This window comes from Lissotriton helveticus, chromosome 1_1, assembly GCF_964261635.1.
Source record: "Lissotriton helveticus chromosome 1_1, aLisHel1.1, whole genome shotgun sequence".
NCBI lineage: Eukaryota > Metazoa > Chordata > Amphibia > Caudata > Salamandridae > Lissotriton > Lissotriton helveticus.
The window spans coordinates 1,662,043,230-1,662,070,518 of record NC_136057.1 but is presented as its reverse complement, the minus strand read 5'-3'; the positions used below and the strand labels follow the sequence as shown (position 1 = coordinate 1,662,070,518).

Below are 27,289 nucleotides of genomic sequence, written 5' to 3'. Positions count from 1 at the left end.
GTGCGTCATTTTTAACATGGGAAAAAGTGACGCACCGGCGGCGCAAGGCCTTCATAAATCTGCCCCCTAGAAGGTAAAATATATCCCTAAATTTTTGGAAGGTGGATAATCCATTCTAAGCTCAGCCAGCGTGCATGTTACCTTCGTCCTATAGACTATGTATCGGCATCGCAGTTTGAACTGATGTGAAATCATTTTCTATTGACTATTTGCTGAAGTGCAATTGCAAGAATTGTATAAATAACCCCCAGGTTATGTTTTTGTCTTCAAAAGGTTTCAGTAATATCACGGCATCTTGTCATTATCACGCCCTCTTCGTCTGCATACCTTCCACTGTTCATTTTATCTGATATGCCGAGAGTTGGTGAACTTTTGAAGATAGAAACAGAAAGGTTTTCTCACATCCCAGTGCAGAAAACTTTATTTTCTTGTACTTTTCTTGTTACACTGATCCTGTTGTCTAGCGCCAGGACGCTCCCAGGAGCATCTGTGTGCTTTATGTATCTGTCTTCTTCATCATCATCACCATCTTCAATTTACTAATGCTGGGTTGACTGCAGGCTACTGTTCTGACGTGGTAACATGCTGCTTCTCTCGAGTGCTGGATGCAGATTTCGAGCGCTTAGTCTCCATGCAGACATGACTTCCACTCAGTATCGATTGCCTTTTTGCTGCGGTAGCTGAAATGGTCACTGGAATAAGGAAATAAAACGGAATTAATAGACCATTTTTTTTGTACGGAATTTCAAAGAAGAGGCCGGGCCCAGATAATACAACCCAGCAGGGCAGGGGCGGCTGGTGACATTTGAAAGTGGTGAGCCGTAAACTAATTTGCATATTGCACCGCAGCGATCGAGCGCAGCGAGCGAGCCCGAACCACCTTGCATCCATCCATACATCATTCATGCATCCACCCATCTATCCACCCACCCACCCTGCATCCATACATCATTCATTCATGCATCCATACATCATTCATTCATGCATCCATCCACCCATCCATCCATCATGCATCCACCCATCATGCATGCATCCATCCACCCATACATCCACCCACCCATCCTGCATCCATACATCATTCATTCATGCACCCACACATCCATCATGCATCCACCCATCATGCATGCATCCATCCATACATCATTCATGCATCCACCCATCCATCCACCCACCCTGCATCCATACATCATTCATTCATGCATCCACCCATCATGCATGCATCCATCCATACATCATTCATGCATCCATCCATCATGCATCCACCCATCATGCATGCATCCATGCATCCATCGATACATCATTCATGCATCCACCCATCCACCCTGCATCCATACATCATTCATTCATGCATCCACCCATCCATCCATCATGCATCCACCCATCATGCATGCATCCATCCATACATCATTCATGCATCCATCCACATAAAATGTGCCGTTCAACCCTTTTATCACTTCACTATTAATATAAAAAATCCTGACCAATCAACTCCCACTAGGCTAACACAGAAAATGTAAACTTACCTGACCCCAGGGTCGTGCCTTCCCCGCCTCAGGACCCACCTCAGTTGAAGAAGGTGCCATTCAATAAAAGAAACAAAAGAAACAAACCTGCTCTGCGTGGCGCTCTCCCATGAAACAGAGCGTGACATATTTTAAAGCTGCTCCGACAGGGCCTATCCAGGAACATAAATAACGTCTGCTCTGTCTTAGTCGTCCCAAAAATACAGCTCTTGAAATACCGGCTTGCTTCCACTTTTGACATTGTCCATGAATACCTTTTAGGACTGCCGATTCTTTTTTAGAAACATGCTGCAAGCAGACAGCAGCCACATGATGGGCCAGAGATACTCTTCAGATCGAAAACGCTTTTTTTTTTTAACACTGCACATCTACACTTGTCTTTCCAAGGACGCTCCTCGGGCTGTTTTCAAGTGCCTTTGCAGCGAGCTAAACACTCACAGCCGACATCTGCTGTGTACCCCGTCCCATGTCACTGAGGCCAGTGACTGCAGGTAGTAGCCCCCTCCTCCGATCAGCAACAAGGCTGGCTCTCCTGACCACGCAACGAGCAGGCACCCGAGGTCCTGTTTGCACCCTTCAGGTCCGTTCAGCCACGAGTCCGAGTCCGACGTCACTCTCTCAGCCATACTGATGCAGTGACGTGACACTGCTCCAGCAGCGCCAGGATTGGCTGTGGAGCAGCGTAACTCCCTGCCCCATTCGGATACCGGGGGCTGCGGCATGAGGCAACCCTCGGTCTCCCAAGGGGGAGGCTACTGCGCATGTTCGGGCTGGTCAGAAAAATGACCAGCCCGAAAGCAAACATGCGCGCCAATTACCCGATCAGATACAGCCCAACCCCCATTTTCCCCTATTGCGGCCGGTGAAGTTTCTGATGGCGGTGCGCATTGGTCGGTGGGGCAACGCCCGAACGCCCCAATGGACGCACCGCCACTGCAGCAGGGATGTAAAATTAACACTTGGTTCGCGAACACTGTCCGCACTTTGCAACTATTGATACATTCCAAGAAGAAACTAAACAGGCATGGTCTCTCACTGAATACAAAAATCACGTTGCCACTGAGTAACTAAATCGCTTCCCCTTTAGTTCGTAGGTAGGGCAGTCCACAGTATGCCACTCTCACGGCTTCTCTCTTGTACACAATGAAACAGGACAGTCTCCCTCCTAAAGCTTTTTAAAATTTTATTAGCATGCATTTGCAATGCAATAGGTCTCGCATTTGCGAGAGTTTAAGCTATTGGCATTGTAAATGACAATGCCTTTTATTTATCTGTTTTAAAAACAACACAAAAATAAAAGGCATTGTCATTTACAATGTCAATAGCTCAAACTCTCGTAAAGGCGAGACCTATTGCATTGCAAATGCTTGTTGTTGCATGAAACAGAACAGACCCAATATATCTTTTGTGTTCTATTCCATAGCCAACAACTCTGAAAAGAAATGGAAATAAAATATATTAACATCCATCGTGGTGGATTGTTGCTCACCACAGGAGGTTACATCTACAGCACAGAGAAAGCTTACAAAGAGAATGTTTTTTGGAAATGCACTCAATACCCAAAGGGCAAACAAACTGTTGGGGACGTGCCTGCTGCACTGTCTTTTAAAACTGCGGGCGCTGCACCATAACTTTAACCTTTACGCCGGTTTAATAATAAATTGTTCCGGAGATGTATTTCAAGTGCCATTATTTAGAAATAAACATTTTACAACTGTTACTTCATTGTTTAAAGTGTGTTGTTATTTAAATGCTAATTTATGTTTTTCGATTTAAATGCATTTCCATTAAAATGTTTCCACAAATTTTCGATTCTGGGGTGTTTCATTATAAGTGACTTTCCTTAAATTAGGATTTCCATGACTTCGTTTCCTCCAATATGCTTTCTATGTTTCCTTTTTTCTATAAATTCACATACATAACTTGGCAGCGGCAAGCTCAGCCTTGGGTTATTTCGATGTCCTGGAGTCCAGGGGAATACAGTAGCCACCTAAAACTCGCTGGAGGTCAGGACTACGTTTCCCACAATGTACTAGACCAGTGGTTCCCAAACTTTTGACTTCTAAGGACCCCCATTGAGTCACCACTGGAAGCCGGGGACCCCCTAGCAATTTGTATGAGTTAAATTTCAAAATTAAAACAGTAATTCGAAAAAAATACACATGTATACACACAAAACAAATACTGAAAGTACTAAGGATTTTGGGGCCAGATGTACGAACATTTCATTTAGCGCCTCGCAATTGGCGACACATTGCGAGTGGCAAATTGCGAGTCGCTAAATGAAGTGTACAACAGTGTGTTTAACACTGTTTGGGATTCACAATGGGGTCACAAATTGCGAGGTTCATTAATATTAATGAGCCTCTCACAATTTGCGAGCCCATTGGGAATGCCAGCCCTCCCAGGGATGGTGGCCTGCTGGGCTCTGCAGGCCACCATGTCTCGGACTGCTTTTAAATAAAGCAGTTTAAAAAAAAATGCAGCCTGTTTACCATGCATTTAAAATAAAAAAGAAAATGAAACGTTTTAGTTTCATTTTCTAAGGTCAGGCAGAGGTCCCTGGGACCACTGCCTGCCCTTAAAAAATAATCTTGCATGCATTTGCAAAGGGGGAGGGGTCCCCTGGGGACTCGTTCCCATTTGCAAATGCATTACCATCTACTTGAAGTAGGTGGTAATCTCGACTGTTTTGCGACTGCAAAACATTTGTACATGGTTTTGAGACTCCCTATTTGGAAGAGAATGCCCCTTCCAAATAGCAAGTTGCAAAACCTATTTAGCGAGTCGCAAACAAATTGCGACTTGCGAAATAGGCTATGTACATGGCTCAATAGGTTTTTGCATGCATAAACGGGTTCGCGAACCCGTTCGCGCATATAAACACAGATCGTACATCTGGCACTTAGTATTTTATATTAAAGTAATAGCCCCTCTGTCACATGTATTTCATTTGTTTTATAGAATCTCTCATACCATTGTAGGATGTCAGAGCACTTTACATCACACACATATAGAGACATTGAATCATACATGTAAATCAGTGTGTATATAAAATGTTTAAAGAGTGCTTGGTCTGGAAAAGCACAAACTCAGGATTCAGAACATAACACAGTGGCTAGCACTGACTTTAACATTAAAAATTAATTTCCACCCAAATAAATCTTTTTAGCAGCATCAGGATAATGAATAACTGGAAACAAATATAAGTTAATAACTGGTACCATGCAGTTTGCAAGCAGCTCTTTGATGACTGTTTATAGGTCCCTCTGCTAGATTACGATTGTCACTTATGAAGTGCACAGTAACAAAAGAATTTCTGTGACAAAAGCAGTAACCACGAACCTATGCACATAAAATAGTGCTTTTTAAGATGCATGATACACGTTCTTTGCAGTAGGCACATTAACCCTCTGTGCTACATTAGTTCAATCAAAGCTGCCACTGAACAACACTCTCCTCAGCTCCAGCAGGTACATTAATCACTGGCATTCTCTTGACACTTTTATTGTTGCTGGAAGGCTGCTAATTATACAAGGAACGTTTCTGTGCTTTTAAAACTGTTGCCTACGGACCCCCTGGGGGTCCGCGGACCACAGTTTGGGAAACACTGTACTAGACCATGGGTACTCACAAACTTTCTCTCGGGGGCCAAATTTACAGTGTGGTTTGTTTCCGAGGGCCGCACCGGTGGGGGCGGGGTCAGTGGGGGAGGGGCGGGGCTAGATCAACAAAAAAACCTATGACCATGAGGTTGATCACAGGTCCCTGCAAGCGGATGCCTTCTTCGACTGCGCCACCACACCCGGCATACACACATCTATCTACCTCCCTCGCGCCCTCTCTCCCTCTCCCTGTCTCCCTCCATCCCTTCCTCGCTCCCTCTCTCCCTCCTTCCCTCTCTCTGTCTCCCTCCATCCCTCTCTCGCTCCCTCTCTCTCCCTCCCTCGCTCCCTCCCTCTCGCCCTCCCTCCCTCGCTCTCTCTCCTTCCCTCCCTCTCTCGTTCTCTCCCCCCATCCCTATCTCCCTCCCTCGCTCCCTCCATCCCTGTCTGTCTGTCTCTCTCACTCCCTCTCTCTCACTCCCTCTCTCTCTCACTCCCTCTCTCTCACTCCCTCTCTCTCACTCCCTCTCTCTCTCAATCCCTCTCTATCTCACTCCCTCTCTCCGTCTCCCTCCATCCCTCTCTCGCTCCCTCTCTCTCGCTCCCTCTCTCTTCCTCCCTCGCTCCCTCCCTCTCTCCCTCTCTCTCCCTCCCTCTGTCCCTCCCTTGATCCCTCCCTCTCTCCCTCCCTTGATCCCTCTCTCTCTCCCTCCCTCTGTCTCCCTCCCTCTGTCTCCCTCCCTCTGTCTGTCTCTCTCTCTCCCACTCCCTCCCGCCCTCACTCCCGCCCACACTCCCCCGCCCACACTCCCCCGCCCACACTCCCCCCGTCGCCCTCACTCCCCCGTCGCCCTCACTCCCTCTCTTACCCTCACTCCCTCTGTTACCCTCACTCCCTCTGTTACCCTCACTCCCTCTGTTACCCTCACTCCCTCCGTCACCCTCACTCCCTCCGTCACCCTCACTCTCTCCGTCACCCTCACTCTCTCCGTCACCCTCACTCCCTCCGTCACCCTCACTCCCTCCATCGTCCTCCTCTGTCGCCGCCCTCCCTCTGTCTCCCTTTCTCTGTCTCCTTTTCTCTGTGTCCCTCTACCTCCCTTTCCCTCTCCCCTCTCTCTCTCTCTCTCCCTTTCCCTCTCTCCCTCTGTCTCCCTCTCTTTCCATCCCTCCCTCTGTCTCTCGACCTCCCTCTGTCACCCTCTGTCATCTCACCCTGTCTGTGTGTCAGCCCCGGGTGAGACAGCTTCCTGACACACATAGCTGCACCCAAGCACTTCACAGGTCATTAAAGGACATTTGCATGCTAATGAGGCTTTGTTGTATTCCACCTCTTCTTAGCCCCTTCGAGCTCCACTCTGGCTAAGTGAGAATCGCCCGCCCCTGGCCCCCACAGAGCAGCAGACAATCTTTAAAAGAAAAAAAAATACATTGGTAGGATGTCTGCAAGGTCCGCGGGCCGCCAGGGAAGGCTTGCCGGGCCGCCCCTGGCCCGCGGGCCGTACTATGAGTACCCATGTACTAGACCATTTACTTTAGGGCAATCCCTCAGCAGGCCCGATGGCCAGTGAATCCTTGGTTCCAGGAGAATGCTTTACCTGTGGGCTGCAGGGGACTAGTATCTCTAGTCCAAGGGAGTTCTGGAGTTACTTTTGGTTCTCAGTGGGGTTCCTCTTGCCTTTGGAACTGGTCTCTCATCCAGGACGAGTTACAGTCCTGCAGTTGCAGGGTGGTTGCCACAGGTGCAGGCTATTGTACCTTTCCTTTGTGCAAGTCCAGATGTTGCAGACTTGGGTCTCCTCTTTGTTCATTGTTGCAAGTTGATTCAGATCTGGGGTTCTGGTACTAGGGGTGCCCCATAAATTCTAGATTTATGGGTATTAGAGGTCTGGGTGCAAGAAGCCAATAGGCTATTAGCACCTGGCATCTAATCCAACCCTGAGATAAACACATCCGCGGGGTTGCCATCTTTGCTACCCAGAACCCTCTAATCTGCCACTTTTAAAAATGGCAGAAGCCTTCCTTGGCTGTGCAGACCACTAGCCCACCCTAGGGGTGCAGCTAGCCTTCTTGGGGTGTACACCTCCTGACAACCTAATTTTCCTGCCTGCCCAGGAACAAATGTGCTTGGGGCAGGGGAATGGCTGTTACATCCTTTGGGAGGCAGCCTAGATGCATATCAGAGGCAATGTAAGCTCTGTAGCTCGCCACCTTTTTTTAAATTTTTTATCTTTTTATTGCCCTTTATTTCACACAGATTTTGCCTGTTGTTTGAATAACATTGTTCAAGCCTGTGTCCGTCTGTGCATCACATTTATATACATATACATTTACATAATATCATCAAACGAAGAACAATGTGGTAACCGTCCCCCCACCCAGCTCTAACTTCATCCCCCCCACAGTGTGGTGCAGTTTCCTTCCTCCCACTGGCTTTTCTCCGATGTCCTCTGGAGCGACACATTCTTTGGACAGAACCCCACGTACAGCTCTCTACCTGTACTTCCCACCATCCTATGGTCCTGCATCTAATGCATGAGAATTGCCTCTGCTATACCTTACCCAAGTTAGCCCTGACTTGGCTGCATCTCCTGGATGTCCCCTCGCTGTGTACCCTCCCCCCTCGGTTTCTGCATCATTCTCTCCCTTGTCCCCAGACAGCCAGCCCATAAAAGATGCCAATTCCATTATGTCTTCCTCCAATTTTTCGGCCCTACAGGTCTTTTTCATACATATTTCTTCTGCTCGTGCCCACTCTAACACGTCCTTGCGCCATAGGTCTATGGAGGGCATCCTCGCACTCATACATCCTATAGCCACCCTCCTTTTTGCCAGCACCAACGCCAAATGCAGGAATTTCCAGCCCATCTTGCCCTCTCTGGATTTCTTGACTATGCCGAACAGGCAAACCCTTGGGACAGACTCCAGGATTAGCTCCGTCACCCCCCTCATTCTTTCCACCACTTCCTGCCAATACTGTAGGATTGCCTGGCATTTCCATGCCATATGGATGAACAAGGTGTAGCTCACCACCTTGATATGCCACTTCACTAGCCATTCTGTCAGGGAGGAAGGTGTCACCTCCCTTCCAGGCAGGCCTTTGTTTCTTACTCCTGGGAGTTCACACCTCCTGACAGGGGGTCAGAATCCTGTTTTGACTGCAGTAGCTATCAATAACAAAAAGGGAAGAGAGAGACAAATAAATGGATCCGATCTCCCTGAGTATATGTAAATAAACAATAGGAATCCACTTGTTTTTGGGCTGTGTCCTCCACAGGTGGAGGAACACCTTCCTTGTTTTTAGGTCCCCTCACACACCAACAGGCCCCTTTGTGTCATGCTGCATCATCGGGGTCATCGTACTCCTCTACGGAGTACGGCGTGCTGCGACCTACGGATACGCGGGAGCACTTAGTGGACTATGTGTGGTGTGGGTGAGGGGGTGGTTTTTATGTGAGTATTCACGAAAGAGGTTGCACACTGCTCGTCCTATCAGCGTGTTACCCCGGAGCATGATGGTCGATGAAGTCAGTATAGGCGGGTGCGCTTCTACCAGAGTCTTGAATCTTGAGTGTAATCACTGTTGTGCTGGCCATCCCTGGACACGTGTTTCGAGGTTGTTACCTCTCATCAGCAGGGAATAGCCGTGTGTAAAGGGTTGCTGCAGGGATGGCCAGCACAACAGTGATTACACTCAAGATTCAAGACTCTGGTAGAAGCGCACCCGCCTATACTGACTTCATCGACCATCATGCTCCGGGGTAACACGCTGATAGGACGAGCAGTGTGCGACCTCTTTCGTGAAAGTTTTTATGTGAGTATATGGTGAGGTTATTATACTAAGTGAGGGTTAAAAAGGACCTGGCTCGTGGGGTGACTTAAAAAATATTTAATATGCCCCCGGGCTGGTACTATTAAAAATTAAAGTGTAGGAGGTTGTAGTGCAAATAATGTGCATTACCTCCTCTCTGTGTGCGTCGACATGTTTCTGTGTAAAAACACCTTCAGGACGGGGTGACACAAATCCCCACCTTACTCACGTTTCACTAATATGTATCAATTTTACAATAAAAAGTGAAAATCTACAGTGCAGGTAATTCAATGTACCTCACAAAAAAGGAAGAAGTTTTCTAGTCAACCTGTAAAAGAAAAGAAGACAACATTTTTTTTCTGGTAGTCTACTTCTCCATATCCAGAGGCAAAGGTGACAAACTGCTGTTCAGCAATAATCCTATAGGTGCATATTGTGCCTATAGTGGGATAGAAGTAAGAAAAAAGACAAACTAGACTTACTGACATTTAACATAAAACACACACACTTTTTTTATGGAGTTATAGCGTGGTATCTCAATATAGCGCCATCTGTGATCAAATACTGGGCAGGGTTGTAAAATACCCCTGTAAATAAGTGGGGGGAAAGAAAAAGGGTTTGCAAGTATTCACAACATACTGTTTTGGAGTTGAAGAATATGCCTCATTAGCTAAATAAAACGTCGAGGTCTGGTGTGCTGTCTAGCACCTGTTTGGAAAGAAAAGCAGGGGATGGTTAAATCCCTTCTCTACTTACATTTGCGTCGTGAAGGCCGTATGGTATCACACTTTACACACGATTTCAGCAAGGAAATTCCTCCCGAACGACCCCTCCGTGGCTCCGACGGTTGTGTTATGCCGAGTACTAAGGCCTGGGTTTTTATACCTTCCTCGTGGTCTTGTTAAATTAGATAATTGGGTAATTGGTATTTCCTTCTGCTCATATATGGAGTTCCACCAGTTTTGCTCGCGACGCTTTGTTTAGTGATTCTGGTTTGCACATGCGCACATGTGTACCTTGAATTCAGGTTCCTATGCGCATGCTCCTTGCTCGCGTTGGTGATCTGTTCATGCCCGCCCTCTGTAAGGCCAGTGGCAATCCTACGCGCATGCGTATTAGAAGCGGCGTCTCGACTTACTGTTAGACTTGATGTAGGATCCCTGCCACAGCTCCTGTTAACAAACTGTTACAGAGAGATATGCATGTTGTCGATTCTGCTGAACTAATTAAACCTCAGACATTCGTATAGGCCATTCGTAATGGCTTGTTCTTCCTTAAAAATACGTGCATCTCCATGGGTCATTTAGTTCTTTAGTTCCAGGAGCCTACAAAAAATAATTATGTAGGGATTTGGCTGATATACTCCGTTTTTGATTACTGCAGGATTGGTAGAGGCTGTAGTTTTTTAGAGAAATCGGTGTTGCCGATTCCCAGTGGCCCCTGCCCATGGCCCTTATGTAATCTAAAGACATATGACAATGGGGGTGCCTATGTGAGCTGGCCCCAAGGGATGTTGTCATTTAGGCCCGAGATGTCTGTCTCCAGTCTAAAGACCCATCTCTGTTCCTTCTCAAAGAGTCCTTCTTCTGAAAATAGTTGCTCTACTACTGTCCATTTGATATCGTTGACACAGTGTCCTTTTATCAAGAAGTGCGTGCCATCTTCGTTGTTTCTTTTTTGCATCTTATGTTGCTCTTGTGCTCGCCGATGCGTACTTTCACTGGTCTCTTGGTCATACCAATGTATTCCAAATTACAAGGGCACGTGATCATGTAAATAACATTCTTGCTATTACAATTGGTTAATTTTCGTTGCTCCCATTTGGTTCCATTGGAAAAAGTCAAATGTTTACTCTTTTGAGTGAGGTGGCAGCTAGCACAGTTTCCACATGGGTAGTGACCACCTAGACCGTGTTGTGATAGTTGTGGTTGTTGTAGTTTTTTTGGACGTGTGTGTACCAGCATATCTTTAAGGTTTTTACCACGTCTGTGTGCAAACAGTGGTTTCTCGATTTTTAGAGTGCCACTTGTCAAGATGCGCCAGTGTTTGTTTAGAAGTTTCGAAACTTCATTTGTTTGGGTGTTATAAGTAGTCACACAGATTGGTCTGGTGAATGCCTGATCGGTTTCGATATTGTCCTCCAAAAGTGCTTCACGGTGGTTGTTTCTTGCCCTCCTCATGGCGTTATCAATGACCCTCACCGGATATTGTCTTCTCTGAAGTTTGTTTTTTAAGTCCATTGCCTGTGCTTTGTAGTCTTGAATTTCAGTGCAGTTCCGTCTTAGTCGCAGAAATTGTCCATACGGCAAGTTGGTTCGTAGATGTCGTGGATGGAAGCTGTCATACCGGAGAAGACAATTTCTTGCCATCGGTTTAAAATGGGTATTGGTATGTAGTTTGCCATTTTTGGGAAAGATGTTCAGGTCAAGGAACACAAGAGTCTCCTTTGATACTGTGTGCGTAAATTTCAGGAAACGGTTCTGCAGGTTCAGCCACTCCATGAATTCTAATACAGATTCCTGGTTCCCATGCCATATAACAAGCACATCGTCAATATACCTCCTCCAGGTGTTGATGTGATGTTGGTATGGGTTGTTGGTGTGTAGAATTCTGGTACTTTCTAGATGGTGTACGTATAGACCCGCCAGGCTCGGCGCGAATGTACTGCCCATACTGGTACCGTGGCGTTGGAGATAGAGAGTCCCCTCGAACTCAAAACATTTTTTTGTTAGTGCTAAGGTGATGCATTCCATTACCACTGCTCTGGGAGTTTGATATTGCCAGTTAGCACTGTACAGGACCTCCTCGATGATGGATATGGTCTCATCATGAGGGAGGCTCGTGTACAGGCTTTCCACGTCCAGACTTAGTAGTAGTTGGTTTTCTGGATTAAATTTGAGGTCTTGTATTAGTTGTAGGACCGATTTTGTGTCCTTGAGATATGTGTCCGTCCCTTGCACTAGAGGGCGTAAGAAGGCGTCTGAAAATTTAGACAGGGGCTCAAGGATGGAGCCTATTCCTGAGACAATTGGTCTTCCAGGTGGATTTACCAAGTCCTTGTGAATCTTGGGTATACAGTAGAAATAGGGTGTCTTTGGTGTCTTCTGGGTCAGAAATTCGGCCTCCTTCTTAGATAGCCAGTTATGTGCCAATGCTTCCTCTACCATGCCCCCAATGTTGGCTCTGATTGATTCTGTTGGGTCTTACGGTAGAGTTGTGTAGTTGCGTGGGTCTGATAACAGCCTGAGGCATTCTCTTCTGTAGGATTCTGTGGTTTGAATTACTATCGCCCCGCCTTGTCGGCGGGTTTGATAGTTATGTCTCGGTTGTTAGCCAATTCGTGGATGGCTTCCTGTTCGTTGCGGCTAGTGTTGTGGAAGACCTGATGATTCTCCCTATCCATTCCTTTCAGTTCAGTCATTACAGCATTTTCATATGCCAGAATCTCAATGGGTAGTTTGTTGTCAGGGGGGACAAAAGACGATTTCAGTCTTAAGCCTGTATCTGTTTCTGTAGGTTTTTCTTTTCCTGTGAAAAAGATTTGTAGTTTTATTTTGCGAATGAACTCTTGGACTTCCTTGTGTAATTTAAATAGGTCCAGTTTGTTGGTCGGGACAAAACCTAATCCTTTGTTGAGGACATCTTTTTGTATGTCAGTTAGTTCCCATGGGGTGATATTTATAACTAAGTCCCCCTCCGGCTGGTTGATGGGTTCTCCGGTAGGGCCCTCGTCATGCTCCTGGTGTTCATTCGTGGGTCTGTTTGGATCGGGTCCTGCCACAACACTGTGTTTCCTTTTCTGTTTCGGCCTCGGCGGGATCCCGGGCGTGAGGCTAAAAAAGGCTGGTTCTGGAAAAAAACGCTATCAAACTCACTGCCCCATTGTTGGTACATGTGGTTTGGTGGTGGGGGGCCATAGTTGTAAGGTGGAAACGGGGCTGGTCCCCCATAGTGGGGATAGAAAGGTTGTTGTTGGTAACCCCTCCATCCTCTTTGTCTTGGGTGTTGTTGGCTCCTCCCTCTCTGTGTGCCATTGTACGTAGTCATCCTTCGTGTAGGGATACGCAGCCTCCGGGGTAAAGCGATCTTTATCTTTTCCTAGTTTCTTGAATTTGCTTTGTTTAAGTGTGGCTTCAAAATCGGACATCTGTTGATTTAGCTCATCCAATCTTTTTTTCAGTTCCGCAGGTTTTATATACGTCTTTAGTTGTACCTCTATTTTTTGGATGTCGATTTTCAACTCTTGTGTGATCCGTTTGGCTGTCTTGATGATGAGCACTAACCAATCCCGTGTACAGTGCCACGAGATCAGTGACCACTCTTTTTTAAAAACCTTGTCTGTTTGAAAAATAAAAGGTTCATTTTTAACTATTAGCCCTTGTGGTGCAATCTTGTTTCGCAGATAGTCATGAGGAGGCCATGCAGAGCTGCTTTGATCTGGGTTCTTCTGAGATTCATCAGCTCATCCCAATCCGCTATGCTTGGTCCCGGGTCGGTACTGCTGAGGCCTTCAAAAACGTTGGCTGCAGCCAGAATTTCGTCAATTTCATCCTCCCCAAAAGTGAGTCCATGTTCAGACTCCATAGTGTTCTGGTGTGTTCAGGGAATAATGTGTGTGTATTAATGTGGTGAGCCAGTAGTACTAGTGGGAATAGGGGTACTCCCGCAGCTGTGCGCTGCCTATATACTATCAATAACAAAAAGGGGAGAGAGAGACAAATAAATGGATCCGATCTCCCTGAGTAGCTGCAGGCTGTCAGCCAGAGGACAGGAAAGGTTGGGGCAACCTGGTGGGCAACCTCTAAGGTATCCACCTGGGTGTATGCTACATTAAATCTGACTCTGAGAAGAAGTCGGATTTAATGAGGCAAGTTGTTTGATACCAAACATGACTCTTTTCAGTGGGATCATAATGGAGCTGGCAACCTTGAGGTACTCGGATGCCAGCCTGTTTCATCCTGTGGCCTCCTGAACACTTATAGTTGCCCTTATTGGAAAGAGGCTACTATAGGGACATAAAAGCTTGCACTTATATGTCCACACCTTTAATATAATGCACCCTGCCTCCTGGGCTCAGGAGACCTTCTTTAGCAGTGACTGACATATATTAAAAATAGTGCTGTAACCTTGCCACTCTTGGTGAGGGCAAAGTCGAGTTTAAGCAGTTTGCACTGCTCCTGCAGTCTGCAATGGCAGTACTGCTGTCTTCTATTTACTTCGGTCACTCAGGGTGGCACAATCAGTGCTTCAGGCCCTGGTGACCCCTTTAACTCCCAATGCGCTGGGTACCACTGGTACAACTTACTACGGACTTATAAAGGGTTATAAAGCGAAAAGGGTTTCAGCACTATATACAATAATGTTGGCATTCCATATCACAGTCCACAAAGTGTAACACACAAAGAAAAGAGCATCCAAGTCCAGAGTATATTTCTCTTGATGCAGTGTTCACTTTATTTTTCACAAAAAGGTTTTCTCTTCAAAATACCATAGCCAACGCGTTTCGTCTCCTGAGAGACTTCTTCAGGGCTATTTAAGAAAATATACAGATACATTAATTTAAAACGACAGAGCCTACACACAAACCAGAATGCTTATTGTGTCAGAGTCTATGAACACCACAAGTATTTCATGCTTACTGGATTAGCAACACTGTGACCACTTGAAGAATAGTTTATATGCCATACGTTGAAGGCATGGGACTTTCATTATAAGTAGAGTATATGTATGGATTTCTCATCACTGTTTTTTTCCTTGTTTTTTTTTTCCTTTCTTTTTTCTTATAACATAATGCTTTTTGATCTTGCATATTGATGCCATCAAATTTTTAGCCAAATGAGGTTGTTTACAGAAACCCATTTAAAGATCGCTAATCAACCTGTTTGAGGTATCAAAATTGGATGATTTACATTTTTGATTGTTCACTATGTACAAACGTATGATCATGTAATAATTAGAATATAGGTCATAAATAATCTGATTATTGAAGTTTCTGATTGGTAACTGCTTTAAGGTACATGTATATCTGACCTTTGCAATGATACAACTTTGCAAATAGAGTTGTCTATGTACAGTGTATTCTTGTTTGTGTGTAGGCTCCGTCGTTTTAAATTAATGTATTGAAGAACTGAAATCTTCATTCTCAGGGGTCTCACTAATACAAAAGAACTTGGCACAGATGCTGAAATATGAAAAGACATCTTTATTAAACTTAATAAGTGAGGCCACGTCACACAGAAGCCGTAGCAACTGAATGAGGTAGTCTAAAGAATACAGAACACAGAGGTCTTTTATATGCTTAGGATTTACAAACTCAGCATAAAAGAAAGGGGCAGTCCTAGCTTCTGCAAGCATACAAAATACTTAATATGGACATACAAGTTCTGCAAAATATTAGCCAATAGAAAAACATCATGTAACCAGAATGTCCCCCTTACGTCGTGTTTCTGCCCAACCCATAAGTCAATCAATTACAGCACTTATAGGTCAATCAGTAATGGCAAAACATGTCTGTATGCAGTTAGGCCAGCTAGTGTCTGAGATTGCTTTCAAAGCAAGGACAGAGGGGGGTTTTCTACACGTCGCAGTCCAAAGGGCAGACACACTTCATGAATAGAGCAGTCTGTGTAAAGGCAACACAAATTGATGACAAATGTAAGATGGAGTCAAAATTAAAGAACCTCAGACCCCCCTTTTGCCATTACACAGGCAAATCCTAAAATTATTTTGCAAACATTATGTATTTCAGTGACTATTGGCAATGCCAATAAAACAATAAGAATCAGTCTCGAAACACCAATTCTATGCAATCGCACGGGAAATACCCAGAGTCCGTCGAAGCCTCTTCTGGCAGGCTTCTATTGTCCATCAAATCCTGTTTCTGTTGTTTTCTTCCGCATGGGCCTCTTCATTCAGGCCTTTCATGAAAATTATGTTACTCAGTATCCATTGGAGTGCCTTCCTGGCAAACACTCACAGCTCACTTGAAAGTCTCAATGTCTCAATGCAGTGCACCAATATTTCTTGTGCTGCAGGCACTACAGATAGTGTGCTCTTCATTGATCAAGGGCACAGATCATCTCATGCAGACCCAAGTACTATTAATCGGGGAAGAGCAACAGACTGTCACTCTCAGCAACACTTTCAGGCTCCAACACTCTCTATTCAGTGTCAGAGGATGCTCGGGCTGCTCTTTCATGGGCACCATAATGTAGTGCCTTTTGCCAATCTCAAATACTCCGGTGCACTGCACTTCCGTTGGAGCAAAGGAAAAGGGGTTGTGTGGCCAAAACTCAGGCCAAGGAGCTCAAGGGACTGCACACTGTCAGAGGTTAACCAGCACATAACAGGTGGGTGGAAAACTGAAGCCTCAAACAACAAGAATCCTTCTCTTTCGCTCTTTGCACTGAAATTCTGGTTCTGTGGCAAAACCAGATCCTCCTTCTTTTCTGATGTTCAACGCCTTCTGATGAAGCAAGTACAATACGTTAGAGATATCACTGATGGCACGCTGGCGATCGATGTCTGGGTGCTGGGACTGTAGGGCCAAGGTATGTAGCCCTCATCTGTAGCTGACACTGATGAGAATTAGAACTCATCTTTATCACCGTTCTGTAGGGTATCATTCTTCCTTTGACTCTGGAAAATCCCGCAGAACCTAGTGACGTAGGAAATGTGACACAGTTGTTTCCTTCAATTTAAGTACAAAAACAGTTCATTGTATAACAAGGGGACTGCAAACAAGTGGCCTGCAATCTTTAAAGGAGTGGCCATACGTCATGGGACATTTCTGGTCTAGAACACACTGTCATTCTCAAAGGCAATACAAAGACAAAGGCAGTAGGAAAAACAGTGCCTCTAGCCTCTTTAATTGGGTTTCCATGTGAGAGCATATCCTCTACCATCTAAGGGTAGATAGCGCAAAAAAACCAACAAAAAACACACATATGCCAAGCCATCAGATATACGCGCTGTATATCAAGCACAAAAAGCATAGACAAAACAATAGCATATGTAAATAAGCGGTAACACACAACACTATTGCATGCACTTTTATGCACTGTGAACCTGCAGCCGAAAACAGAATATTCAGGCCTGCTTAATTTGTCAGGCTTAAAATCCTCACCCTCCTTTTGACAGCAGATCACCAGTTAGTGGACATTCGGCTGTCAAAACACAACTAACTGTGTCGCTTCTGACACACAGGACCAACAGGAACAATTCATAAAAGGATAAAATGCAAAAATATGTAAAACGCACGAACATTTCTGCACATAACACACAAAATATCAACTGTAACAACTATATTTTGAAAACATGCTAAACCTTTTTAACTTTCCCAAAACATTTTTACAGACACTCTGCGTGTCCCGTGCGCCAACACCCTTTGAGGCCCTGCTTTTCCCAGCAATAATTTCTCCATCTCTTTACACTTACTCCTAAACTACCTCACTGACCTTAAGGTCAAAATCTGCCTTGCGGGCTCCTCAGCCCTCTATCTCTTCCTCACTCTAAGGCTGAAAAAAAGACAAAAAACCTTCCCAACTCTTTCTAACCTGCAATAACCAACCCTATTTAAAAACACATGATATATATATTACTCCTGTTGGGGGCTACAATTTATTTCTATACTTCGATTATTAAAACAGTTACTGTGAATAATTCGCAGAACATAATAACACACATACCAGTTTTTAGAACAAATGCTTGTTTGCAATGGTACTCATTTCATCAACCTTAAATGGATGAAGGTCTCAGTTAGGTCCAGCAAAAGTTAAAACCTTCCACCCTGATATTAAACTCAAACCTCTGCACCAGGCACATTGGCTCACTGACCTATTTAAAAGGAAACCCAAATGGGAACAATCTGCAAATTTGTATTTTACCTAAATGTATGCATTTACTGAAGCCTAAAGCACTTTAAAGCTATTGTAAATGGCAAAAATGCCCAAATTTTACCCAAATTCGACTTTGATATTTGGGGCACTTAAAAATAAATATCCTATAATAATGTTACATATTAATCATCCTCAGAATGTTCTTTACAAATTGCAGAGATTGGACATTAGACATATCTCTTGCAAATCCTGAGAAAAATGAGTTTTTCACGCCTGCGTCAAGTGAAATTCTATATGCTAATGTCCTCATTATGCAGTATACCATACCTTAAATTAAATTATAATGCTAGGGGGTCCCAGTATACGTTTTAAGCTTCATGAATAGTAAAAAACGAATTTTGTAGCACTTATTTTTATAACCCAATCATTTTTGATAATTCCACATATTAAGGCTCTGTAATTCCTCGAATCTGACTTCATTTTCTTTTTATTTTTTATTTTCTCTGTGCCACGTAGGCCGACGAACAAAGTGGCCTGGCCTCCCCAGGTCATGTACACATTAACCAGATTAAACTGTAAGAAACTAACTTCTTCACCCGAAACTGACCTGCAAAACCAATTTCCCTGATTGATCTTTATCTGAGATTGCCAATCAATGTTCAAGACATCTTTAACTTTTTAGGTTCCTTGCACTTGCCCTATCTTGTTTCAGCATCTGTTACGGTTTCTTTCTTTTTAAATGTTTCTTCACTACATGGGTTAATTATTACTTAGGAACTGAGCCAAGAATATGCTTAGAGAAATGCTTAAAGAGAGGAAAACCCTTAATTAAAATGTCTTCCTATAATACAAAATAATGAACCTTAGTTTTGAAACCTTTTTAAAACAACATTCTGAAATGCAAAGTTTCACCTGTGCAACTGAGGGGAAAATCCTGACTGAATAAATATTCCTGTTTATTTAGCTTGTCTCTAAGTGTTTGTAACATGAGCAGCTGGCAGTCTTTTTCAAACTAAAACATATCAATGCGTGTTCTATATTATTTTGAGTTCAGCAGGAATTTACTACAGCTGATCTGTTTGCCTGTTAATATCTAACACAATGTATCTAAGGAAAAAAGCTGTAAGTTTTTTATTTTTTTTTGCAAAACACCCAATTTAGTTTTCGGGGGCTTTTTATTCCTAGTGAATGTGAATTTACATTTTAGTTTTTAAACATTTAGACATCTTGCTTAATAGACTGAAAACATCAAGAAAAAACATAAACACACATTTGAGCTCATTTCAGACATAAACAGAAAGGGGTCAAACACTCAGGACACACAATACGGCGCGCTTTTAGCCATGCATTTCGTGAATAGCGCCATCGCTATTCACTTACAGAAATTGCACTAATGGGAAAACCACATAGACATTTAAACGCACATATCAATACTCAGGACAGAAATAAAGGAGAGCCCACAGACTGTACTTAAACCAAACCATTTGTAAATACTAGTTGTAAGTCATATTTACAAGAAACGCTTCTCAATTGTGTTCCAAAAGACTGCGAAAACAGCCCAACAGACTGATGTATGTCCAAGAAGCGAAAATACACTCAATTCACTAGCTTTGACTAGGAGAACACCACAAATCGCTCTGCATATCTTCATTCATAAAATTGCACAGAACAAAGGATCCTTGTATGTATTATGTCCATATTTTAATTCCCTGGGGATACAAAATCACCAAGGAAGAAATATGTTTGTAAATCTAAACCTATTTAGATATTCCCTCTAGGGAAGCCGGCTAATTTACTTCACATCACAACATGGTACCTTCCAAATAAAGCAACACATTCTTCTTATGTGAGCTTTCAAACAAGCATGCCCAAAATATTGCAAAATATACAATATTATAATCAAAATAGTGCTTAATGTACTTTTTGTACGTGCACCGTTCAACTAAACCAAATAGAGAAAATTCTCCTCATTACCTGTCTACACAAATTGCAATTTGCATATACAAACCTATACAAATCCAAAAGTTGGCCAACACAAATTCCAAAGTTCCAAAGCTACAGTAAGCGTTACTAAACTACCTTACTCTTCCAAAGCTACAGTAAGGGTTACTAAACTACCTTACTCTTACCAATCAACAAGGTTATCCAAATTCTTACTGTCAAGTTCTAAATGACCTAACGGTCGCTTTGTTTTTTTTTTTAATACTCAAGCCAAAAAGGTTCTCAGTCAGGAGTGACATCATGTGGAGGATCAAAATCAGGAAGAGCAGAAATACACTGGGCTGCAGAGACGAAGAATCCCCAGAATCCCTGTGCACAGAGTACCTTCTTAGTAGAATCCTGTCTTGTCCTCCTCAGTAGCTTTCTGTCTCCTGACAAGATCACTCCCACAGAAAGTCACTTCTCTGATGAAGCCCGCGTTGGCCGCGCCATCTGAAGAACTGAAATCTTCATTCTCAGGGGTCTCACTAATACAAAAGAACTTGGCACAGAAGCTGAAATATGAAAAGACATTTTTATTAAACTTAATAAGTGAGGCTACGTCACACAGAAGCCGTAGCAACTGAATGAGGTAGTCTAAAGAATACAGAACACAGAGGTCTTTTATATGCTTAGGATTTACAAACTCAGCATAAAAGAAAGGGGCAGTCCTAGCTTCTGCAAGCATACAAAATACCTAATATGGACATACAAGATCTGCAAAATATTAGCCAACAGAAAAACATCATGTAACCAGAATGTCCCCCTTACGTCGTGTTTCTGCCCAAACCATAAGTCAATCAATTACAGCACTTATAGGTCAATCAGTAATGGCAGAACATGTCTGTATGCAGTTAGGCCAGCTAGTGTCTGAGATTGCTTTCAAAGCAAGGACAGAGGGGGGTTTTCTACACGTTGCAGTCCAAAGGGCAGAAACACTTCATGAATAGAGCAGTCTGTGTAAAGGCAACACAAATTGATGACAAATGTAAGATGGAGTCAAAATTAAAGAACCTCAGTATCTGTATATTTTCTTAAATAGCCCTGAAGAAGTCTCTCAGGAGACGAAACGCGTTGGCTATGTAATTTTGAAGAGAAACGCTTTTTGTGAAATATAAAGTGAACACTGCATCAAGAGAAATATACCCTGGACTTGGATGCTGTTTTCTTTGTGTGTTACTATTTGTGGACTGTGATATGGAATGCCAACATTATTGTATATGGTGCTGAAACCCTTTTTTGCTTTGTAATTTGTTATAGGACTTGTTTCTATTTTTGGGGAGTATAGAAGGGAGTACTCCCTGTTTTTTCTTGCACTATTTGTTACTTAGGGACACCATTCACGTGTTGTGTGCAGATTTAATCAGCCTCTACCCTCAGCTTTGTGCTCTTCAATGGGACTTATAAAGTGATTAAGGTCCCTGCCAACTGAGGTTGCCAATTCACATACATCATATTTAGGGAGTGAACACTGAGACTGGTGCCTGGTTAGGAGGCTCCAGTCCACTATCAGAGTCATAACCATCAGCATTGGGGCAAAAAGTGTGGGGGTGACCATACAATAAGGGCACTTTCCTACATTCTTTATAAAGGGTGTGGCGCAGCGGGCCAGGGCGGCTGATTCCAGAGCACGGGGCTCACGGTTCGATCGCCGGCGGCAGCTCAGCTCACCACCATGCGACTCTGGGCAATAGCTAACTTACTTTCCCTTACGCCCCCCCAGCGCCTTGAGACCCTTGGGGTGAGTAGTTTGTGCTTTACAAATACCACCTTTATATTTACATTTTATTTTCAATGTAAATAAAGTATGGTTACATACATCAATTATATTATTGAAAGTGCTGAGAGCTAACAGGAACCTCCCCCCCTGGAGTGGGGAGTAGTGGATGCCCAAGGGGGATGAATATATGCCACCGCAACTCAGGAGAGTTGCAGCATTTGCGGTACGTACTCCAAACGGAGAGGGTGTCAAAGGGAGGGTCGGGTTGAACGCGGGTCTGTTTAAGTGGTGTATGTCGCAAAAAGGATTGCGGTGAGAACGCCGTACAGTTGCTTTGAAGAAGTTTACTTGTTTTTTCGTGCTATTCTTATGTGCTATATTGTGATTCCGGCATGCCTATTCATTAGTACCCCGAGAATAGGGTAACACACTAACCTTGACTAGTGACTAAAAATATTATACGCGATAGCAAACAGAGGGACAAGAAACAGTCTTAAGCAGTGGAAAAGCCTGGCCACTCTTATAATTTGATTGCAATGTTTTTTCTTATATTTTCATTTTCGCTTTACCTCCTTTCCTTTGGGAGAGGGGGGGGAAGAAGGAGAGACCTAAGAAAACCCAGTTACTAAAGCTACCAACCCAACTGGTGGGGACCTCATACCTCTATTTCACAAACACTAAGTTCGGGTTTTGATCCCTTTCAATCACTCCGGGGTGTGGTGAAGGATACTATCCTAAAGCTAACTAGAATAAACCAAGATACTTACCACCACCTTCTTCTTTTTCCCCGAGCCTCCTGGGTAACACCCTTCTGGAAGAAGAAGATAACCTACAAGAAAAGAAGAAGGGAAGAATTAACCTAAGGGAAGAAGACCTATACTCTTGTTGACAACCACTATCTGTCCCCCCCGCCCCCAAATAAAGTATGCCAAGATTGAGAAGCCCATTAAGCCTCCTTGTTTCTTTTTCTGCCCATCCCTCCCACAGTTGTTCATGTATAATAGGAACCCAGGCCACCCAAAGAGTGCACATAACAAATGACTTGACTCTTTAGTTCACTATTGGCACTGTTGTCAGGGTAGGGGGAGAATTAATGTTTCTAAATTCATGTTTGAAAACTATCTGTTTTAAAATAATACTTCTCAATGCACTGATATAATCAATTAAACTAAGGTGAAAAGGTTCTGTGTGTTAACCAAATACACTTTTTGAATTCTGAAGAGACTATCATGTTTTTACTCTTTTGGTGAATATGTGTTTAAAAATGAAGGTGTTTCTAAAGTAAAGGGGTGCAGTGCTCCCTAGTTACATCAATAAATCATTCAGGGGTTTGTATAGCGCCCTACTCCCCCGTGAGGGTCTCAAGGCGCTGGCAGGGGGGGGGAGCGCACCGGATCAGTCGAAGAGCCAGGTCTTGAGGTCCTTCCTGAACGTGTGCAGGGTCAGGGAGCGTCTGATGTTCACAGGGAGCTTGTTCCAGGTCTTGGCCGCGATGTAGGAGAAAGCTCTTCCACCGGTTCTGTTACTGCGGATGCGGGGGACCTCGGCCAGGGTGAGGTCTGCGGAGCGGAGGTTCCTCTTGGGTACGTGGAGGGATACTCTCTCGTTGAGGTATTTGGGTCCAATGTTGTTGAGGGATTTGTAGGCATGGGTGAGGAGGATGGGGAGCTAGTGGAGGCCTTGTAAGTGTTGGGCAAAACACACAAGATGATGGACGGAATAATGCACAATGGCAAAACATTCACCCCCAGTCATAGTTCTGGGTTTAATCCATCGTTATTTTGCTTGTAAGTGTTGGGTCATGTGCTTGTGTCGCCGAGTCCCAAAGACGAGTCTGGCTGCTGCGTTTTGGATGGTTTGGAGTTTGCCTAGAATAGTTCTGTTGATTCCGGCATTGAGGGTGTTGCTGTAGTCAAGTCTGCTGGTTATGAGTGCATGGGTGACAGTCCTTCTGCAGTCGGGGGAGATCCATTTGAAGGTCTTGCGGAGGATGCGAAGGCAGTTGAAACGAGTGGAAGCGACAGCGTTGATCTGGTGGCTCATGGAGAGGGAGGAGTTTAGGATGATGCTGAGGTTACGAGCGTGGTCTGTCGGGGTGGGTGGATTCACGAGGGCGGAGGGCCACCAGTTGTTGTCCCAGGCGGAGGTGCAGGGTTTTGAGGATGAGGACCTCTTTCTTCTCTGAGTTGAGCTTCAAACAGCTGTCTTGCATCCAGGCTGCCAAGTTTTTCATTCCTTCCTGGAAGCAGAGTCTGATGTCTTCGGGATTCTTCGTGAGTGAGAGGATGAGCTGGGTGTCGTCGGCATAGGATACAATGCTGAGCCCATGTTGTCTGACGATGGCGGCGAGTTGGGCCATGTAGATGTTGAAGAGCGTGGGGTTGAGTGAATACCCCTGGGGCATTCCGCAGTTGATTTCCGTGGGTTCGGAGAGAAAGGGAGGGAGTCAAATTCTCTGGGTTTTACCGGCGAGAAAGGATTGGATCCAGTCGAGGGTGGCTCCTTGTATCCCTGGTTCGTGAAGTCTGGCTGTGAGCATGTGATGTGAAACGGTGTCGAAGGCTGCAGAGAGGTCTAGAAGGATGAGGGTCGCTGTGTGTCCCGGGTATAGATGCATTTGGATGTCGTCAGTGGCAGCGAGGAGGGCGGTCTCAGTGCTGTGGTTGCTGCAGAATCCGGACTGGGAAGCGTGGAGGATGGAGTTTTCTTCGATGAAGGCGGTCAGCTGGGCGTTCATGAGTCTCTCTGTGACTTTGGCCGCAAAGGGGAGGAGAGAGATGGGATGGTAGTTTTTCAGGTCCGTTGAGTCGGCCGGGGGTTTCTTGAGGCGGGGTTTTACCTCCCCCCCATTTCCAGTCGTCTGGGCAGATGCTGGATCTGATGGAGGCGTTGATCGTCCGTACTAGTTTGGGTGCGATGACAGCGGTGGCCCTGCGGAAGATGTGGGGTGGGCAGGGGTCCGTTGGGGCCCCTGAATGAGTTTTCTTCATGGTCGTGGTGATGAGTTGATCCCAGGACTTGATGGTTGGCTTGTCGGTGGTGGTGGGTAGGGGGGTAGTGTCTGGTGCTGGCTCGCTGAAGTTGTTGTAGAGGGCCTTGATCTTCAGATGGAAGTATGAGCTAAGCTTGTCGCAGAGTTCCTGGGAGGGCGTGACGTCCGTGGCTTCGCAGGTGGGTTTTGCGAATTGTTGTATGACGTTGAACAGCTCCTTTCTTGAACGCTAGTTAACCTTGAAATAAAAGCTTGCCTGTCTATTTAACATCTTTTTATTGTTAGTGCTGAGTCGAGTAAACAGCAGCCCAGTGCTCCTGTTGACCAGGGGGCTGCATGCTGCCTCCCGGCCGTACTTTGAATATCAGTGCTCTAGACCATCCCGCTGTCCCAGGTACTTGGATCACATCACTGATTTCCTGTATGTGGCCTGGAGATGCCCTCATGTAAGAGATTAAAGTGGGCAGAATAGGAAGGGCATGATGTGCCCCTACTTTTTTGATGTGTCCTACTATTTGTTAACAGCCAACCACCCCGGGACAGTAAATTCTGATAGTCTGAATGCTTCAGCTGAAGAGTCATTAAGTGAGTGCCCTGTGCTGTGAATCCAAAGTAGGGGCAGACAGCCCTAACCAGCTTTCCTGCCAGGGCGCCTGCCTGCCTGACAGAAATGCAAATGAGCAATATGTGTTAATCTGCAAATGTAAAGGAGGCTTGGGAGCCAGTACTGGTAAATTGAATGAATCACTGTAAGCTTAGTGAAGACAAAGATTTTCTATTTTTGAGTGGTAGTGCAAAGAGATAACAACTGATCTGTGAAGTGCGTGCTTTAGTGCTTACTACCCATAGGAGGTATTGAAGGAACAGTTATGAAATATAAAATGTAACTATGTACATTCTGGGTATTACTAAAATCTATATTTTGGAATCACCATTTTATCTTAAAACGTTTTGCGCGTTTTGTAGCAGTCTTTCTTATACTGTGTGTAAAGCAATTTTAAATAATGACTTACATATTCACAATGCTTTCTGTCATAGGCTGTGATCTCTTAGGGCTAAAAATACACAATTCACTATTCTCCACTGCACCAACCATGATGGTTGTCTGGTTACACACAGACCCCTGCAGTGCATTAACTAATAGAGGTTTCATAATACTATAGTGCATTTCCTACTGAGAAACAACTTGTTTTTGTTTATCATTTAAGGGGTAAGTTATTTCACATGTATCTACCTGACGGTGAAAGACCAAAATAACGTACAGAATATATTTTAGCCACGCCTTTGACTCCGCCACCACGCTCACTGCCCCCTTGCATGCAGCATCATAGTTCCTATTCTTTTTTTTAATGCACTTGGACCGCTGCCACATATATATAGATTTTAGGATAGATGCAACAAGAAACCTTGAGGATATGACATCTTTTCAACTGGATTGTATGCTATTTTATTTGAGATATGTTGCCAATGTGTCCAAGTCTGTTCGAAGTTTAACTGCTCCATTACTGGCCCTGACTAAACGTAGAGTAGCAGTGGCATGCACCAAAGGTCCCAAGCCCAAAACGCAAGACTAGCTTAAGGACGCAACAACCTTCTGACACATTTGTTAAATTACAACATATCAAATCCAAGCCTTAGAGACGTTCAAAGGCATGGGCAAAGCAGGAAATTGCCTAGTGCCACCATCTTCCAAGGGGCCCCTTGTGAAAGTGAACTTTCTCAGTATTTCATCTCTGTCCAGTCTATTTCACTCTCTCTAAACCTCTCTCCCTGTGCTTACCTCTACCCCTGACTAGGTCCCTCTACCCAGTGTTATCTTAAGGCATTTTGGGATGCCAGCCAAGAGATATTTTAACTGTTGTGTGACCCTGTTAAAGATTAAAATATCATTTCTTATTGTTTGGTATCACGGAGGGCTTGAAATGCATAATCAAATTAAAATGTGTTCCTCACATCTGCCCCCAAAATCCCCCAAAGACCTTTACATGCCACTGCCAGGCCCAGTTTGGGGACTTTCCGGGTATTACTGGCTCAATGCCGACTCCTCTGCTAATAATTCAATAGGTTAAAGAGTATATTACATATCCTGTAACCAATGCATATTGAACCAATGTACTGATTGGGCGGGATGGGCGAACTCAATGTTGCATTTCACTAGAACTGTTTATTGGGCTGTGACTCCGTTGCACTAAAGCCTTCCTTGATATATTTTGAATTATGATGTGAGGTTCTTTGAGGCCTCCTTACCTCCCCACCCCTTAAATAAATATAAGTGCCTTTGGCAGCCCAACAGACTTATGGTGCAACATTACCGGCCCCATGGATTTGATTTACTATATTGAGTCACTCACTGCACGTAGCATATGGGATTGTCTTACATCTTAATGTGTTTAAAAAATGCTCTGTTTTTACACAAAAAGCCCCAATAAACATTTGAAAAACTCGATTTTATCGGTTTGATATTTTCTTTCATCAGGTGTCGGCCTCCACCGTGGCACAAAAGGCAGAGAGCAGTAAGGCCCGGCCCTCTCTAGAATCGGCGCCAACCTGGAGCACCTCCAAGCACGAACAAAGTACGTCGCCCTGTAAATATCACCTGCTGCACCGTGGTCAGGGAGAGAGATCCGAGCCGCCGGAGACAGGACTGCTTGACGAAGCGAGCGCCTCTGAAGAGGTATTGAGATTAAAGCGCGCTGTCGATGCTGCAGGTGCTGACCAACGTTCAATTTTTGTGAAACTACGAGTTTGAGCCACGCGCCAGCGCAAGCCCCGCTCGAGGGAGGTCAGTGTGCGCGAGCCCCGCTCGGGTGAGGTCAGTGTG

At 44.6% G+C, this 27,289-nt stretch overlaps 1 protein-coding gene and 1 long non-coding RNA gene across 3 annotated transcripts in view; one reads left to right on the top strand and one right to left on the bottom strand.

The window, feature by feature from the left end:
• Positions 1–403: 403 nt before the first annotated feature.
• LOC144830357 (uncharacterized) lies at positions 404–27,193 on the bottom strand. Its single transcript, XR_013610953.1, has 3 exons — positions 27,065–27,193; positions 22,244–22,305; positions 404–692 (listed from the first exon to the last, which is right to left on the bottom strand). It is a non-coding gene; the product is annotated as an uncharacterized LOC144830357 (long non-coding RNA).
• The window catches only part of LOC144830321 (retinol dehydrogenase 7-like), a 205,600-nt gene continuing 205,370 nt past the window's right edge, over positions 27,060–27,289 (top strand). Inside the window, exon 1 of one of the 2 annotated variants that reach the window (XM_078688904.1) lies at positions 27,060–27,142. The gene's annotated coding sequence lies outside the window, so the exon portion shown is untranslated. Of the gene's footprint in view, positions 27,177–27,289 lie in introns of both variants that reach the window. The other variant, XM_078688905.1, reaches the window with a different exon arrangement.